This window comes from Ursus americanus, chromosome 22 (assembly GCF_024610735.1).
Source record: "Ursus americanus isolate L20-20 chromosome 22, mUrsAme1.1.p, whole genome shotgun sequence".
Classification (NCBI taxonomy): domain Eukaryota; kingdom Metazoa; phylum Chordata; class Mammalia; order Carnivora; family Ursidae; genus Ursus; species Ursus americanus.
In genome coordinates this window covers 48,861,887-48,881,185 of record NC_142148.1, presented here as the reverse complement: position 1 = coordinate 48,881,185, position 19,299 = coordinate 48,861,887, and the positions used below count along the sequence as shown (strand labels likewise).

Below are 19,299 nucleotides of genomic sequence, written 5' to 3'. Positions count from 1 at the left end.
GGAGAGGCCCAAGGGGTAGCCACGGGGCTTCAGTATCCAGGAACCTGCAATCTGGAAACCCTTACCCTTTGCTTCCAGAAAATGTCCTTGTATCAGATCTTTGATGATTTAATCCTTTTGTCTCTTTCTACAACTCTTATTATTTGGATGTTGGACCTTCTCAACTCATCCTACTTGCTTTCTTTTCTCCCTCATTTTTCTTTCCTACACATGTTCTGAGAGATATCTTCCACATTATTTCCCACTGCTCTTACTGAGTTTATGTCTACTTTGGTGCTTTCAATTTTCCTCTTCTTTGAATGCACTTTTTGAAAGAATTCTAGGGGTGCCTGGGTGACGCAGCTGGTTAAAGCATCTGACTCTTGGTTTTGGCTCAGGTCGTGATCTCAGGGCTGTCGGAGCGAGCCCTGCGTCAGGCTCTGCACCCAGCAGCAGAGTCTGCTTGGGACTCTCCCCACCTCTCCCTTTGCCAACCCCCCCAAAATAAATAAATAAATCTTAAAAAGAAAAAAAAAAAGGATTCTGTTGGTCTTTCATGGATGCAGTTCTACTGAGATTTAAATTTTTTATCTTCTTTTAGCTTCTTTCTGCTTGTGGTTTCCTCTTTGTTACTCAAAACTGTTTTCTCTCTCTGTTTTGGCTTCACATTTTGAAAGCAAAGGCTGTCTTTATTTTTTTTATCGAAATATAATTGGCATACAACATATTAGTATTAGGTGTACATGTAACGATTTGACATTTGTATACAATATGAAATGATCACCATAACAAGTCTAGTTACCACTTGTCACCATAAAAAGTCACCCAAAAAAAGAACTTTTTTCTTGTGATAAGAGTTTTTAAGATTTACTCTCTCGGCATCTTTCAGGTATACACTACAATATTATCAACTACAGGGAGCATGCTGTACGTTATAGCCCCACAACTTATTGATAACTGGAATTCTGTACCTCTTGACCCCCTCACCCATTTCGCCCACCCCTCCAAGCCCCCCTTGAGCAACCACCGTTCTTTTCTCTGTATCTAGTTTTATTTGTTCGTTTGTTTTGGTTTTTTTGGTTCCACTCGTTACTGAGATCACAAGGTATTTGTCTTTCTCTAAAAGATTAGTCTTATTTCATGTAGCATAATGTCCTCACAATCCATCCCATGTTCTTGCAAATGGCAAGATTTCATTTTAATGGCGGAATAATACTCCACAGTATGTATTTATATGTGTGTGTACGAACGCACACACAATCTTCTCCACCTATTCACTCATTAATGGACACTTGGGTTGCTTCCATGTCTTGGCTATTGGAAATAATCCTGTAGTACACATATATCTGTTCAAATTAGTATTTTCACTTTCTTTGGATAAATACCTCATAGTGAAACAGCTGGATCATATGGTTAATTCTACTTTTAATTTCTTGAGGAACTTCCATACTGTCTCCACAGGGGCTGCACCAGTTTGTATTCCCACCAGCAGTGCATGAGGGCTCCTTTCTCTCCACATCCTCAGCAACACTTGTTATTCTCGTCTCGTGATCACAGCCATTCTGACAGCTGTGAGGTGATACCTCACGGTCGTTTTGATTCGCATTTCCCTGACGATGAATGATGCTGGGCATATTTTCACGTATCTGTTGGCCATCCGGATGTCCTCTTTGGAGAAATGTCTACTCAGATCCTCTGCCCATTTTTTTCAACACTTTTTTTTTTGGTATCGAGTTGTATGAGTTGCTTATATATTTTAAATATTAGTCCTTTATTAGATATATGATTTACAAATATTTTCTCCCATTCTTCAGGCTGCCCTTTTCTTGCCCTTTGGTTGATGGTTTCCTTTGCTGCACAGAAATTTTTAGTTTGGTGTTGTCCCACTTGTTTCTTCTTGCTGTGCTGCAGAGGCTGTCTTTAAACACCTGCTTGTCGAGGAGCCCTGTACATGCGGGCGACCTGATGATCTCTGCACTGAGCAGAGAATCAGCTGCTTGGCTAGAGACCCCAGAACGTTAGTCTGCCTTTTCTCTTGGACCAGTCTCCTTATGAAAGAACGTTTCCATCTCCTGCTAGGATCAGGTAAAAGACTCCTGACAGGATTCTGGGAGCCAAAGAGAAAGAAAGCGTGGCTAACTTCACTTAATCCCCAATTTTGAGTGCAAGAATGCAATTTCCAGGGGCGCCTGCGTGGCACAGCGTTAAGTTAAGCGTCTGCCTTCGGCTCAGGGCGTGATCCCGGCATTATGGGATCGAGCCCCACATCAGGCTCCTCTGCTATGAGCCTGCTTCTTCCTCTCCCGCTCCCCCTGCTTGTGTTCCCTCTCTCGCTGGCTGTCTCTATCTCTGTCGAATAAATAAATAAAATCTTAAAAAAAAAAAAAGAATGCAATTTCCATAGTAAAACTGTTAACAACCTACAATGGGGAAAATAATGTACTACAATAGCATTTCAACTATTATGGCTTTGACGACTTTCAGTGGTTAGGTAGGCACATCCCTTGGATTATCAAGACTATTAAAGCATCTCTACCTTGAGCCATCCATTTACTTTCTATGGGCAAGACACCCTAGAGATTATAGGACACCTAAAACTTCACCTAAATCACACAAATAAACCTTTAAAAGAATGAGCCCAATCTAGTCCCTGAGCCTATAACTGAAGAAGGCTGTGAATTCTACCGAAGAGACAAGTCTCAGTGACGGTTCCACAGGCCGTGACGTCCGAGCAAGATCCCGACTGAGAAGCAGTGCGTGTTACTAATGTTAAAGACTATACCTGCCTCCCCCGCTCCCAACAAGTGACTCTTAAATTATTAGAGGCTCCTTGTCTGCAGAGCACAAGCAGTAACACCCACCATCCTAGAGGAGATAATGAAGGTAGAGTGCTTATTACCAAGATATATTAGAGACAATGTCAGCATCCAATCCGCGGCAGCAGTGCTTAGGAGGGATAACCTGAATTCTCTAGGCCGATGAAAGGGAAATGCTAAGATTGTTTTCAAAATGGAAAGCCTAAAAGGCCCCCCCCCATTTAATTAATACTTCAAAAGTCCCATCATAGCCCTAAAAAGCATCTTTCCTGCCACACTTCAAAGCTTTATGAATCCTTGTCAAAAAAAGAAAACAACAGACTATCATTCCCACTATGATACTATCTGGTATGTTTGAAATCTGTAATTAAACCCAATGACCAAATGAAGCACAAGTGTTCCATAGAATTTTCCGCTAAACCTTGCCCTATAAAAAGACAATATGCATTTTCCTAAACTGAAAATATACCAGCAGTACACCATTCCATCATGATCTTACATAAAAGTTAAAACAAACAGAATACCCGACAGTCTGATATTATCTTCTCAATGATTCTGTCAACTTTACAATAGGTAAGATTTTCACAGTAGAAAAGTAAAGTTAGTATATGATATTCTGGAAGTATTTTGTTTCTCTTAAAAAAATTTTAAATGGTTAACAAAACAGACCTTGGGGGAAATACAACATACGGCCTCATCCTGCTTAACAAGGTCCTAAGTTTTTTCCTTGGTTTTTGTTTGTTTGCTTTTAATATAAGACAGACTACGTATATCTTTCAATACAACATTTTTCTGGCCAACATAAATATAAGGAAAGTTTATATTCACGTCCCCTAAACTCATTACATAACATTAAACAAGACTGTGTGAAAAAGTCTCAAGCTGCAATCCAAATAAAATCTGCAGGTCACTGAAACCACCTACAGTCTGAAAAGCAAGGTGTCCGAAAATCAGGGGAACCCTCCCTGTGGAAGTGACTGCTGCAGAGCTCTTTCTTCCGTCAACATCCTGACACCTCTCACAGCACCGCACAGAGACATTACAGTATAAGCGATGGGGGTGTAAACACAGCTCCGGTCTGAAATGTTTCCACCTGCAGCATCAGCCACTGACGGAAGCTCATCAGATGTTCCCAGCAGCAGAGCCACACAGAAGGAAGCACTGGGCCTCTCTGGCACCCGCTCCAGTCCGACTCTGCAGGAGCCGCCCTCCATCCCCTGAATCCCTGCCCAGCGGCTCTCGGCCCCCTTCCTCAACATTCAAGCCTCAATTCTTCTCCTTGCTCCCTGGTTCTAGGAAATGGTTTCCTTTTCTGTTATAAGTTTTTGTCTGCATTTTTTTCTAACAAATTCCTTTAATGCTGTACCACTTTATTACACGTGTAATATTAGGGTATTTTTAAGCATTTAAAATCTCGTATCTCAGATTTTATATATAGTCTTTTCCCCGGGCTTTAGTAACCTGGCTTAAGATACCGTGTTGATGCGTCTGATCTTCCCTTTCCAAACTGAGCACAATGCCAGACCTCCAGAGCTGCATCGCTGCGTGGGGGCTGCACACACGGTCCAATTCTGCTAGTCCGGACTGGAGCCTAACGTGTGAGATGCACAAATCCCGAGCGCAGAGCTCCACGGCTTTCTACATGAGCACACACATACATGCGTGTGTGCATCCCCATCCCTGGAATACAACTACACAAGACATAACACATTCCTGTTGCTGCTTTACAGCCCTTTGTGACTAGTACCTCGCCACCAAATGGGACTAAGACTCCCAGTACTGCCACGAGAGATTAGTGTCCCTAACTTTACATACACTGGTCATGCAAACGGAAACGTAAGGGGACACGTCCCAGCTTGTTCTATGAGAATGGCGGTACTTGAAATGAGAGCACCACAAAAAGGTCACAAGAAAAAAAATGACAGATTGATACCCCCATGCAAATAGATACAGATTTCCTAAACAAAATATTGCCTATCGATCTAACAATATATAAAAGGATAATACAACATGATCAAGTGGGATTTACCTCAGAAATGCAAGGCTGATTCAACAATCGAAATGTAATTCACCCATTATTTTATAAAACAGAAAATTTCTACAAGCAATTCAATACACACCGAAAAAGCACTTGACAAAATGCAACACCTTCTCACGATTTAAAAACAAAAACAAAAACACAACACCTCTCAGAAAACCAGGAGTTAAAAGGAAAATTTTTACATTCAGCGGAGGACCTCTACCAAAACAAAGACAAAACGAGGACTGAACCCTACTCGACACTGAGAACTTGCTCCCTGAGGCCAGCACATGACAAGAACACTGTAATGAAGGTGCTGGTCAAGGCGAGAGGGCAAGACAGAGAAATAAAAGACATAAAGATTGGACAGAAAAGGTTATTTTCAGATTACACGAGCATAGATTTCTTTGGATTTTCTACTTGCTCCAGTAAACCACCAGAACCAATAAGTGAATTTATATTAAGGCCACGAGATAAACGAACAAGGTGAACCACTGCCACACATAAGCCAAGCGCTGCCCCTTACAACAGCGTTGGAACAGCACGAAGCCCTCCAAACTGAGACGTACCGCACACAACTGAGGGAGCTCACAGACCTCGCTACCTGGACAGGTTGACCAGAAGTCACACTATTGTTCACAGGCCAGTTCGCCCAAATCGATGCACAGATGTGACAGGGCCCCAGGTGAAACAGAAGGGAACCCGAAGTCTGTCAGCTCCGGAAGCTGCTGTCACTGGCAAAGCACCGCCCCCTGACCAACGACTCCGCCGCAGACTGTGCGCAGAGGGCGACACGGACACACACACCGGAGCGTCAGAGCACAGGAAAGAAGCCAACGGCACGCTGGTCTTCACGCTCAAAGGAAAAACTTACCACCACTGCTTGGTTTTCAACATCAAACTCCTATACAACATTTAGAATAGGACTCATTTTCTACAACTTTTCAGGAAGAAAGGTATAGAAATGCAGATGTGTATCATCTGAAGAAGGTAAAGAAGATAATGTAGACGGGCATATAAACCTCCGCTCCGGGAGCTAGTCAATCACACTACCATTTATACAAATATTACTCAAAGGCAAAACAAAACCACTCAGTGATAATTGTTTCAAAATGGATTTTTCTCTTTAACTGAAAACAGATAAAGTTATGAAATACAGAAAACTGTTAGATTTACAATAAATTCCTAATAGTTTGAACAATTACAGATGAATTTGAAAGGAAAGATTTGTGAAAACTGCTTTAAAAACTCAGTGTCACTAACCATTCAGGCACTACAAAGAAGTTTTTTAATTTTCACAAAAACCTCCATGACCCTTCTCATCTGCCTCTAGTGATCTGAACCTCTGTCTCTGCAAGCAGACAAGGTGACTAAATCCATCAATCTACTCATCGGCTCACTACAGGAGTCTAGTAGTGTGAGGCCCTGGGGGTGCAGCATTAATCTGGAATGAGCAGTTCCTTGCCTGGTGGGGGGCGGTGCATTTCACTGCAGGACAGCAAACAGTGCAAACAAGTAGACCCCAGAGTGTGCCGGCTGGTGAGAAGGGCGAGCAGGAGCGGGCGCCGGGACAGATGGGGACAGTGGTGCCGGGAGGAGGGTGATCGGGGGGACGACACACTCTACGGGTTCATATAATTACTGCTCAACCAGGAGACTGGGGGCGGGGGCCATGACAGACGGACGGAAGCCTGCGATAAAGCATCAGCTGGTGCACACATTTCCTGGCGCGCGCTACGTGAAACGAAAGGTCCTACGTGAAACGAAAAGCTCTAAAACTGCACATGAAAAGAACACGGGGAAACCAGCGGCTTCTTCTCCAAACACAATGAGGAAAGTGAAACAATCTGAGAGACAAATTATAATACCCACCATATTATTTCTGTGCATGAGGAAGTTGATGTTAATAATATTCAAACTAGGGCTGAAAGGGGGCTCACTGTACTCTCTCGGTTAAGATCTCAGAAGCAAAGGTGAGCCCTTCACGGAGAACACACTGGCCAGGCTGTGCTCCCGTCTCTGTCCAAGCACTGCCCTACTGCGGTGCTCCACCCTGCACCATGTGTTCAGTCCCCTAGCCCAGCCCGCCTCTGCAGCACCAGAAAGGCCTACTTAACACGAACTCCCCTCTTCTGTACACCTACCACATGCTGGGGGCGCAAGCACATTTCACTGACGCTTACCAACAATTCAGATTGACAAGGAAAGGAGCACATACTAGGAATCTAAGCTAGAATGGCTTGGTGGTTTCCAGGGTGTCCCCAGGTAGAGGGGAAAGGCACTGGTGACCAGGCAGCGGGGGACAGAGGTAGATAAGGTGTGCAAAGCCAAAATGGTGGGTGAGCCTCCCAGGAAAAGAGAGAACAGTGTCAAGTGGGTGGACAGGGATAAGACAAAAAGGCTGGAACCACACCTGGGGAGCACAGATCTTTAGGGGCAGGGTAAAGGCTTACAAGAGCCCCGCCCTCACCCCTTAGAGACAGTGGGCGGAGGAGCAAGCCTTCCCTACTCACCTCTCTCCACGAACCTTAACGCAGCCTCCAACTATAATCAGCAGGAAAGCCCATGTTTGCCTAAACACTCCACACACAAGTTCATTTCCCAGTGCCTTTGCCCCCAGAATTCCTACAGTATGGAAGTCTCTCCCCACCGTCTCCACCGGCATGAAACAGCACCTCCTTTAGAAAAATGCCCCAGATTTCAACAATTCGGGATTTTTTTCACTCAACAATCACTGAGTGCTGATAACATGTCAGATCACATGGATTCAAAAAGCAGTAACGTTAGAACCTGGCCCACGAGAACTGACAACCAAGGAAGTGAGACAAGCAAATAAAGAAAGTTGAATGAGTTACCAGCTAAGCCTGTGTGTGCAGAGCTGATGCACAAAGATGCCAAAGCCCAGCCCTGTGGTCCAAATGAGAGAGAGGGAGACAGGCAGACACACACACACACACACAGCCATGCCCTAGGGCAGAACCCTCAAAGTTTCCCCTTTAAAAAGAATGAATGTTCCAAGCAGAAAAGGAGAAACAAAAGCATAACGGGGGGGGGGGGGGGGTGGCATGAAGAGGCACCAGCCGGCAGTGCTGAGGCTGGAGCCCATCAGAGCCGAGCTGAGGGCAAGGCCCGTGCAGAGGAGGCAGTGTCTCACAACATCGCTGGCATCAGGGCAAGCGGGGGACAGACTGGAGCTCAGCATTCATTCTCACTGAGGGGCTACTGTGTGCCAGGCACCACGAGCTGTTCCCTCATGCTGGGCACTCATAAAACTTCATCACTCTTCTGGAAAGCATTTAACACCTTTTACTGTAAACGTATAGATGTCCAGATTATTTACATAAATACAATTATAAAATAAATTCACACGCTCACATATTAATGTATTTTTAATCTGTCTTCCCCACAAGTCAATTAGCAACTTAAGCTGTCAGACCGGATGGCCACGATCCCAGAGGAGTGGCAGAGGCCCAAAGAGATTAATTCTCAGGGAAGCGATCAGGCCCTGGGAGCCCAACCGAGGCCCATCTGTTGAGAGAGCTAGAATGCGGTGTGTGCTGCTATAGGAAGAGACTCAACCACCAATCTACAACTCGCACCCCGGCACGATGACTGACTGGGCCGCCTCAGTGACGGGATATCCATAAAGATTTTTCCATGAACAAATACATGGAAACAACAGTTTAAGATGATGTCTTGGATTTAAGTGTCATGATATATTCTATGCTCAGGTTTTAAGAAAATATTAAAATTTATGACGGGGGACCCTGGCTGGCTCAGTCAGTAGAGTGTACGACTCTTGACCTCGGGGTTGTAAGTTTGAGCCCCACATTGGGTGTACAGATTACTTAAAAAATAAAATCTTTCAAAAAATAAAAAATTTATGACAGATGTTTAACGATCTGAATGTCACATTTTCCATGGAAATCTATTTAAAGGTCTTAAAGGAAGAGTCAGTAACTAAGTTAACATGTACCACCTAGCGAGGCGCCACAATATAGTCTTTGTAGGTTAACAAAAAGTAAACGATCTCTTCCCGCTCTGCTTTTTCTCACCTTCTCCACCCAGAATGCCCTTCCCCAACTACCGCGAGCCCCACTCACCATGCCCGGACCTGCTCTCTCAGGAGGACACCGTCCCCCTCCCTCTGAGCTCCCCATCACTGTCTTCCCCATCACGATTCTCTACCTGGTCTCGCCTGCTCCTGCAGGATCTGCCCTACGCACCTCAACCCTGCTACCATGGGAGAGTAACCTGTCCAGCACGCAAGAAAACAGATGTCCCTGGGGGTGAAGACAGAAGGAATACACATGAGCAGATGGCAAATTTTATTAAGAGGCCCTACTGTCAGAGAGAGTGAGAACTCTTAAGAATATCAAGCAAACAGAAAAAAAAAAAAGTGGCAACTGTTAAGCTCAAGAAAACAGGAAAACAAAAAGTTGAATTAAAAGGGAATATAATCATGCTACATTAACCAGCTCAATAGTGAGCAACATTAACAAAGTCAAAACAATTCGCCAAATTATGGTTCTAAACAAAAATTGTGCTACAACTATGTGGGGGAAGATGGGAGTTCAAAATGTAACTTTTCCTAAAAGTGACGCATCGATGGCCCTGCCTCTACATAGATATTGCTGGGAACCATGGACGGAAATGCTACAAAAAACAGATAAGCAGGATTCCAGGCAGCTCTGGGAGGCGGATGGTGGAGGCAGGACAGGAGCCCGCTGGGTTCTGCATGAACCATTCAACACTGTTTTACTTTTGAACACATGCACGTACCACCCTCTGATAGAAGTGAAATTTCTAAGTAAGAAAAAGAAACAGAATCTCTAACAGAAGCACTTCCAGCAGGACATAAGCGTTTTCCTACAACTTTTCAACCACGCTACCCCCTTTCCCCCTTCAACAGTGTCTCTCCACCCTCAGGACGCAGGGCAGCTGAGGACAGCGTGCATGGCCTGAGACCTGGCGTCAGCCTGCCGGCTCCGTACTCTTGAGAAAGCTACTGTAAGCTCTGAACCTGACCTTTCCCCGCCCGTGACATGAAGACACCACCACGGACCTCAGGGACCCGGCTGCGTTGCTCAGCACCCAGAAGGTGAGTAAGTGTGAGGATGACCGTACACCCTGGACCTAAGTCACCCAGATGCAATCTGTCTCACTACCCTCTCCCCCTTCACACCACCGTCCAGGCGGGCTTTCATTCTGACCACGACCCCACACTGCGCCGAGCACTTGCCAGAGTGTCCTCCAAGTCACCAAACCCGAAGGCCCAACCTCAGTCCTCATCATGACCTTTCCTGACACTTCGGAGAGTTGATCACATCCTCCTCCTGGACACTTCTTCCCTTCTTCCCATGGTGCCAGTGCTTGTGGTCTTCTTCACACCTCCTCTGTGCAAACACTGCTCATGTTCGTCCTTGAGCACTCGATGGCAGAGTGACCCGAGGCTCAGGCTTGCTTGTCTTCTCTGTGCTCACTCCCTCGGTGACCACAGACCGTCACTGCGTTTTCATGGCCACTTCCAGCTCAGACTTCTCTTCCAAGCACCAAATGCCTATTTACAACTGCCTACATGACATCTCTACTTGGATCCCTAACAGAATCACAAACTTAAAACGCCTACAGTGAGCTCCCCATCTGCCCCTCTAAACCAAGTTCCACCCACAGCCTTCCCCCCATCTAGTTGCCCAGGCCAAGAGCCTTCTAGACAACTCAACTCCTCCCCTTTGTCCTCACATGCCTTATCCAATCTGTCAGCAAATCCTACTGGTTCTACCTTTGAAATACATCCAAGGCCCAACTGCTTCTCACCACCTCCAGTTTTCCTGCTCCAATCCCAGCCTCCGCTGCCGCTCACCTGGTTCCCTGAACAGCGTGCCGACAATCTCCTGGTTGTCCTCTACTCTCCCCCACCCTCCAACCCCCACCACCAGTGTCTATTCCCAACACACTAGCCTTTCACACCACAGCCGAATCTCAGGGCTCAACACTGAGGGAGGGACAGCTGCCCTCCGGAGCCGACAGCCAGCACCACCTTACCCTAGCGACTCTTTGTTGGGACAAACAGCCCCAGAACCTCACAGTTCAATCTATGTCGATTGCTCTCAGCTGCCCTGACGCTAAATAACCTATCTTTATTCACCAAATGGGGGGTTTCAGATGGGTCTCCGGGCAACCTTCCTTTCTGTCTACTGCCTCCCCACACCCCATTAACCCTGAAAATAATCTCCATACATATTTCAGCAATTCAACTCCTCCAAAACTTTGCTTTGCTTTCCTAGAATTCTGATTGTAAAACACCTCCATCCCAAGTTCTGCCTTAAGAATGCAACACCCCAAAACAAATCAGGAACCAAGAACCTGATCCATCCTGCAGGGGCTTAAGTGGACCAGGGCACTCAGGTACATCAAGGGACCCGGATCTCAGAGGAACACCATTAAGTCGATGCTGTACAAAGCCAGGCTTACTCGTGTGGCCTCACCAGTTGTCCAGAATTGGGGGAAACAATTATAGAAACACTGGTTATAAGGTATTTTTCCTGGGTTTACATATTTTCAAACAGGGGTGGAGGGGAGGGGAGGGCCAAACTAGAAGCAGCAGATTATATCCCGGTGCTCAAAGTTCCAGTGAGCCAAGAATGGGCTCTTAGTTCCCTGTCAGGCCTTCGTTCTGCTGCACATCACATTAAGAAGAAAAATTTTGTGTAATTTCTGCTAAATATGAAACTGTCTTGGGCTCTACCATGACGAACGATTTTTAATAGCTAATGCTGATGAAAAGTTATACTTGATATTCTCCCTCTTGTTTGGATCCACTAAGAAAAGAGAACTTATTTTGTGGCAAGCATTAAACACTACTTCATCCAGCATTTAGTGAAAACTACCCATGGGTCAAGCAGAAAACATGCAGAAACAAAATAACAAAATCTTTGCCCTTAAAGATGCAGAAACAGACTTGTACCCAATAAATATAGCCCACTGTTACAGGAAGAAACATCGAAATGTGCAGGGAGGGTGGGGAGGAGACAAGGGATGTAAACAGCTGGGCATGGCCTTCTCCAAAAGACAGCAGAGTCACACCTGGCACAGCACACAGAACAGGTGCCTCTCGTAGCCAAGAAAGGGTAGAAGGAATCAGAGAAAAGGAGCAAGACTTCCAGGCCTTACTTGGAAACTGAAACTTCGTGACACAATTTTCCTTCCCTTCCCTAATACCTAATCCTGGCAGAAACAAAAGTGGGTTTGGAGGAGAAAGGAGAACAAAGGAGGAAAGTGAACTGACCCCCAGAAGGAAATGGAAAAACAATCCAGGGTTCTGCCCCTTGGACATCTAAGACAAAGACACTTACCAAAGTCAAATTCAACGTAATTATAATGATTCTGAATTCTGAATCCATGAAGTCTAAGTTTATGGGGCTTTTACACCAAAGCAATGTATTGCTAAAATCTTACCAATGCTAATACCACAAGACAGATTGATGAATCTTCTATCAACGATCTGTCCTCGATTTACCACTAGGCCTACCAGAAAGAGCAGTCTTTGGAAATAAGACAAACTAGAATAGAATCTCAATTCTATAACCTCCCAACTGTGGAGTGCAGCACAAGTGCCAAGGTTACAAATGAACAAATCACAAATAACCCAATCTCTGGGGCTTAGTTTTCCTCTCATTAAAGTGGGGGAACTGCCACCGAATAGCAATTGCTAACATTTGTGAAAGCTGAGCACATTTCACATTTCTTACGGCATCCACCACAACCCTGGGAGAGCACCCTTTGTCAGAGGAAAGAGCTAGGTTTAAGTAGTCAGTGAAGAGTTCGCATGGAGAGAAAGCTAGGTTTCGGTAGTTAGTGAAGAGTTAGTAAGTAAGCAGCCAAGCCAACATCTGAATCCAGAGCCCGTAAGAATAAAACACGAGTAAAAAGCACAGGCTCCAAAGCCAGACTGAGTCTGAATCCCAGCTTTGCTTTTTACTAACTTAGTAACCTTTAACCTCTGTTTCAGTTATGCAAATGTGAAACAGGGGCGAAGGGTAGCCTCATTCAGGGGATTACTGCCAGAGACTCACTGAGGAGCTGGATGGCCCAGGGCTGACCCTGTTGGGGCACTCTTCTAGGGCACATGCTGCTACTGTCACAACTATCAGGGACAGCACTGTCATCCTGCCTGCCTCTCTCCACACATAAAAGGCACTAAACAACTAATATTTCTTCCCTCACCTACTCTGCAAAATCAACTAGCTTTTATTTGTTTCTAGTATACGTCAAAGAAACCTTAAGACAGATGAAAGAAAAATCAAAACAAAAGGAAAAACCAAAACACAAATGTAGCAAGAGAATTATACTCACAGTTCTGAAGGCCACGATAACTCTGTGAAGAAATCAAACGTGGGTTTAAAGGTAATGCTCCCGGTTTCTCTTTCCTCTTTCCATAGTCCTCAGAGAACCTGACAAGGAGAGACAACATGCGCATTAAAACCCCCTTCCTTTCACTTCTTGAAGCTCTACTGAACTCACCCCTCAGCCAGTTCCATCACCTCCCACGCAAGCCTACTGGGCAATGCCTGGGATGAGGGGTGAGAAGAGGGCACCACGTCCCTGTCTTCAAACCTATTTCTACTTAAGAAACACACAGGAAGGAGCGCCTGGGTGGCTCAGTCGTTAAGCGTGTGCCTTCGGCTCAGGGCGTGATCCCAGAGTCCTGGGATCGAGCCCCACCTCAGGCTCCTACGCTGGGAGCCTGCTTCTTCCTCTCCCACTCCCCCTGCCTGTGTCTCCTCTCTCACTGGTATCTCTCTCTGTCAAATAAATAAATAAAATCTTAAAAAAAAAAAAAAAAAAAGAAAAGAAATACATGTGTAGCAACTGGAAACTATTCAAACATATCAAAAATCATAAATTAACAGGGTGTGGTTGGCTAATAAGTGCACGATACAATGACAGAGTATAGACATCTGTTCCACTGCCTTCCATCAAAACTATACTAAAGAGATATTTTTTAAAAATGTTCTAAACAGGGGCGCCTGGGTGGCTCAGTCTGTTAAGCATCTGCCTTCAGCTCAGGTCATGATCCCAGGGTCCAGGGATGGAGCCCCAGGTCAGGCTTCCTGCTCAACAGGGAGTCTGCTTCTCTCTCTTCCTCTGCCCCTCCCCGTTTGTGCTCTCTGCTCTCTCTCCTGTGCATACACTCACTCCCTCAAATAAGTAAATAAATAAAATCTTTTTAAAAAATGTTTGAAACAGCACAGGGAGAACTGAAAGGAGAAAAAAGCCAAGATTTTTGAAGTACTGGGGAAATCTTCTAACATGGAAGATTGAGACCCAAACAAAAAAGTAAAAAGAAGAAACCTGGAGGAGACAGAAACTATAAAAGACTGAAGTAGAGTAAATGAGGCAGCAGGCCCAAGAAAGCCAGGTCCTAATTCAGCAGTGGAACACACGGAAACCACTTACACTTGCACAGCAGTGTCCTAGAAGACCAGAAGTGGCAGCAGCAGTGTAGACAGAACAGGGATAAAGAAGGCATAGCCCCAAATACAGAGGAGCCGGGGAAGGCCATGGAAGCTGAAACCAGAACCTCAACGCCAGGCACAACGTGACACCCCCTCACTCTGAAAGAAGATGGGAGGGGGCATTCCCCGGAAAAGTAGAGGCATCTATGGACTGAAGTCACCCTGCCCAGCTGCACTGAACAGAGCTGGACTTAATGACTGTATATACAGTGAACAGTGAATTCTCCAGCTCTCCTACAACAGACCACACACGCACACTGCTGGCTTCCAGATTCTGAAGTCAGAATTGTGCCGGAAAGAGACTGGAGAATATTTCTGGGGAATCTGATCAGCTCCAAAAGACAGATCTAAAGATACTAACCCTGGGGACCCCCAACACATGGCCCACCCAGAATACCCTGATGTAAAAGTCAAAGGGCCCCACCACGTCAGACAGGAGAAGGAAGGAAACAACCTAAAAGAAACAGAGACTATACAAACTATCAATAATATAGAGGTAAGACAACACTGCAATCAACAAAGAAAAACAGGATGTTCTTCTAGAAAAATAGAAAAAGAGCTCTTGGAAATCTAAAGAACCTTTCTGAAATCAGAAATAATAAACTAAAGAAAAGGTTAAGTCAAACTGAAGTCATCTCCCTGAACAGAGAATAAAGAGACACCCCCCCCCCAAAAAAAGGCAGAAAAGGAGGAGCAAAGGAAGGAAGAAGAAGAAGAAAAGGGTATTAAGATAATTACAACCTTTGCCCAGGACAGCCAAGTTCCGGATAATAAGACTTCCAGAAAAACAAAATAAGGAAAAGCAAGAGAGAAAACCTCAGCACAGTAATGCCAAAGAGTATTCCCAGAACTAAAAACTCCCAGGTACCAGAATGAAGGGACCCGCTGAATATGCAGCACAGTGGATGAAAACCGACCACACAAGGTACACCATCACGATATTTCAAAAGACTTGGACAAATTGTAAAACTCCTACAAGCGTCTAAAGATGGGAGGGGAAACAAGTTACATACAAAGGAAAAATGAGAATAGCTTCTGAATTCTAAAACAGTAACATGAAAACAAGAAGGCAATGGAGCAATCTTTGAATTTATGAACAAAAATGAATTCTAATACAGAACTCTATACCCAGCGAAACCATCAATCAAGTTTCAATCATGCATGGTCCCAAAAGGTTTGCCTCCTAAGCATCCTATGTCAGAAAGCCCCTGGAGAAAGTCTTCCACCAAAACACGAGCATCAACAAAAAATGAGCAAGGCATGAGCTTCCATTAGAAGGGATAAGGGAATCCCCAGGACGACGATGAAGGGAGATTCCAGAATGGTGGCTGTGTACCAGGAGAGAGGGAAACAAGTCCAAGCCGGAGCAGTGTTGCTCAAGAGGAGGGCATGCTGAAGGCTGTCTTCAACTTGTCCAAAAACACTGTACTATCTTTTTAAAGTAATTAACGCCACCAAAAGGAAGAAGTCAGTGAAGAAAGACAAAGACAAGAGTTGCCACAAACATAAAATCCAACTCTGGACAAAAGCCAAACGATGAGAACAAAGGAACATCCAGGGACAACACAAGAAAAGACCGAAGGAGCAAGCAGCTCAGAAAAGAAGAGAACGGAGATCTCCAGGAAACTGTCTGCCAGAAATCAAATGTGAAGAAGAGATGAGTCTGTATGACCATGAAGAAAAATTACTAAGAGGCTACTGGAAGGTATGGGGAAAATAGGTCTGGGGTAGGGGGTAAATTACAATAGGTATAAAAAGGGTTAAGAATGTGGGGGACTGAAGAAAGATGAGTACCCGTCATAATGCCCTGGGCGCACCTCTATCACAGGACTTACCCACTGTACCATCATCACTGACCGACTTCTCTGTCTCCCTCCCTCGGCTGCAAAGACCTTTGGAGAGGATCATTTCTCATCCAGTTATCACCCTGCAGAGTCCAGTACAACGCCTGCTACAAGGGTATACACAAAAGCAAAGGTTTTTTTTTATTTTTTTGCATTTATTTGGTTACTGAGTATCTACTACACATACCTGCTATCCTTCCGGAGAACTAAAATTCAAAGACATATGGGCCTTGCTTGCCTTTAAAGAGTTACAACTTTTTTTCACACCTGAGAAAACAAATATTTCTCCTATATCCTCATTCTCCCCAAAAGATGAAAAGTTCACCAGGGGCTTACAGAACTTTAATAGTCTGGCTATCACTAATGGATATGGAACCCAAGACCTGATGACACTTGCTTGACATTGTACGCATTGTGTAATATGAAAAGAGTGCCGGCTTGGGTATCAGGACACCTGCTTTCTAGTACTTTAGAATTACTCCTTTTGAAGAAGAGAAAATCCCAACATTTTACCTAAGAATCCCAGCGTTGGTCGTCTTAAGTACAGATCCCCAAATCCTTACACCGCCTTCAGCTTGAATGTATTTCAACCAGTTCCCATAATTACTACATTACTATTATCTTAGTCTCACTGCCAAAAACCCAGCTGCAGGCTAACTATGCAAGAATGAGACACTGTTGAAATGACTTAAAAAAAATTTCTTTTTACCCTTAGTGCATTAAGCTAAATCCTCCAATTAAATAAAACCAAGTAACACACACACACACTCCTCCTCCTGAGAAAAGAAAGGAAAGGAGAGAGAAAGAAACAGCAAGTCCTTCTTCCACCTAAGCCAGCAGCAGAGCTGGGGGCTGGGTTGGGAAGAGGGGTAAACTTGGAGGCACAATGAATCAACGAGGTCTCCGGGGCTTTCGCCCCGAAAACCACAGGGCCACAGCAAGTTACGCGCCAGCTGCGGGCAAGGAGCCCGCGCGGACCCGGGTGCGAAGCCCGCCCTTCCCTGAGGGCCAGTGAGTCCCCATATAGGGTCAGGGCTATTCCCCCGCCCCCCCTCCAGGTCCCCAAGGATTTCCCTCTTCCTCCTCCTTCCTCTCTCCCCCCTTTTGTTTTTGAGGCAATTGGCCGGCTCCCAAGGAAGCCTGCTGGCCTCCCCAAGCCTCCGGCCTCCCTGTGCGCTCCGGCCTCGAGCCCCTCCGTCTCTCCGAGACCCCCGAATCCACCAACCTCCCCATCTTTCACGAACCCCCCCAGGCCTTCTCATGTCCCCCAAACCTCCCCGTTTACCCGAGCCCCCGGCCTCCCCTCGTCCCCAGGCCTGCCAGAGCCCACCGACCTCCCCACAAGTCCGTCCTCCACCCAGCGCCGTTCTCCCAGAACCCGCCCCCTCGTCCCCCTTCCCTGGCCTCTCGTGTCCCCCCCCGTCCTCCCGGAGATCCCCCAGTCCGCCCCACATCTCCCGACCCGCCCGCGCCCCGGTCCTCCCCACAGCGCCGTCCTCCCGGGGCCCCTCCCTCGTCCTCCCCACTTCACCGGCCTCCCCACATCCTCGGCCTCCCGAGCCCCGCGCGGCAGGGGCCCGTCTCCGCCATATCCGCCGCGCGGACCGGCTGGTTGGCCCCGCTAGGCCCTGCCAACCCCCAGCTCCAGGAGCCGGCCCGCCCGCCCGCGTCCCGGCCCCCTCCCCAGGCCCGCACTCACTCGGACCGCGCGGGGCGCCAGGAGGCGAGGGCAGACCACTCCGAGGCGGCGCCGCGAACCGACAAGCGGTGCTCCCTCCCACGCCTCACGCCGCGGGCGCACAGCGGTCCCTGCGGCGGCGGCGGCGGCGGGCTGGCGGCGGCGGCGGCGGCGGCGGGGGGCTGGCAGCGGCGGCGGCGGCGGCGGCGGCGGGGGGCTGGCGGCGGCGGCGGCGGGCTGGCGGCGGCGGCGGCGGCGGCGGCGGCGGGCTGGCGGCGGCGGCGGCGGCGGCGGGGGGATTGCGCCCTCAGGGCGTGCTGCGTCGGCGTAGGTCGCGCATGCGCGGCGACCGGCTGAGGCGGGCTTCACCGCCAAGGCGCGCGCCCGGCCGCGTCCCCGCGCCGAGCTTCCGCCCCCCCCCCCCCCCAGGACCGGGAATGCGCCCGGCGCTCCGCGCATGCCCAGCAAGCCACAGGGCTACGCTCCCGAGACCGCGCCGGACAGTCGCGCCGGGCATTCAGGACTGCGAGGGACTGAGCGCGCATGTGGTGGCCGAGTCCGGGGAAGCCTCGGCGGGGGCCGGGAGGGGCGGCCCGCCGAACTGAGGTCCCGGGGCTCCCACCGGCGGCACTCTGGGCCGGCGGGGTTGGACCGATCTCGGGGAAGCCCTCCCACCCGCTGCCCTGCCCCGCACAGCCCGGACGCGGCCCCTTTGCAGGGCCGCCCTAGCCCGCCGCCCTGCAGCCCAGCCCCAGGGCCGGAACCCGCGCAGTCGCGCCCCGCAGTGGGCCGGGGCCTGGCCCGAGTCCTCACGCGTGTCTTCGCCAGACTTCCTGCCCACCCCGAGGAGTTAGGTGTCCCGGGCCCCTCTGCACACAGGAGAGTGAGGCTCAGGGGTGTGTTCCGTGGCATCACAGCTAATGCTGGGCTGTACTTAGATTGGAACCTGGAAGACGGCCCGAAAGAGGCTGTGGGAGGCGGCTGGAGGTAGACAGATGTGGGGCCTGCGCGCTGGTCTCGGGGCTGGAGACAGAAGAGGAGGACCCCGGGGATCTGGGAGTCACCAGCCGAGGGCAGCTGAGCAGACCCAGGACACCGAGTGGAAGGGGCAAAAATGCACTCGTCCAGGGGCTTCTTCAGGCATCCTTAGGAGCCTGGCCTTTGTTCTTTAGGCCGCAGGCAGCCTGGGGAGGGTTTCAAGCAGGAAGTAATACCTGATTTGTGTTCTTTAAAAAAAAAAAAAAAATGACAACCTTGCGGTAGGAAATGAAACCAGAGGCAGGGCAACTTTCATCTTTATGGTGTCACTTTGATCCTCACCACAAGCCAGGAGGCAGGTTAGGGCCACACTCCTTTTCAAAGGTGAACTCCTGAAGCCCAAGAAGGTAACCCAACGTTCTGTCCTCAGAAGGTATCATTTGACTCTAGTTGTAACAGAAGCAGG

At 47.8% G+C, this 19,299-nt stretch overlaps 1 protein-coding gene across 1 annotated transcript in view; it reads right to left on the bottom strand.

The window, feature by feature from the left end:
• The window catches only part of LOC148108099 (focal adhesion kinase 1-like), a 49,700-nt gene extending 31,687 nt beyond the window's left edge, over nucleotides 1–18,013 (bottom strand). The window contains exons 1-3 of the mRNA XM_087853900.1: nucleotides 17,877–18,013; nucleotides 16,169–16,284; nucleotides 13,171–13,268 (exon numbers count right to left, since the gene is read on the bottom strand). The gene's annotated coding sequence lies outside the window, so the exon portion shown is untranslated. The remainder of the gene's footprint in view (nucleotides 1–13,170; nucleotides 13,269–16,168; nucleotides 16,285–17,876) is intronic.
• Nucleotides 18,014–19,299: the final 1,286 nt, after the last annotated feature.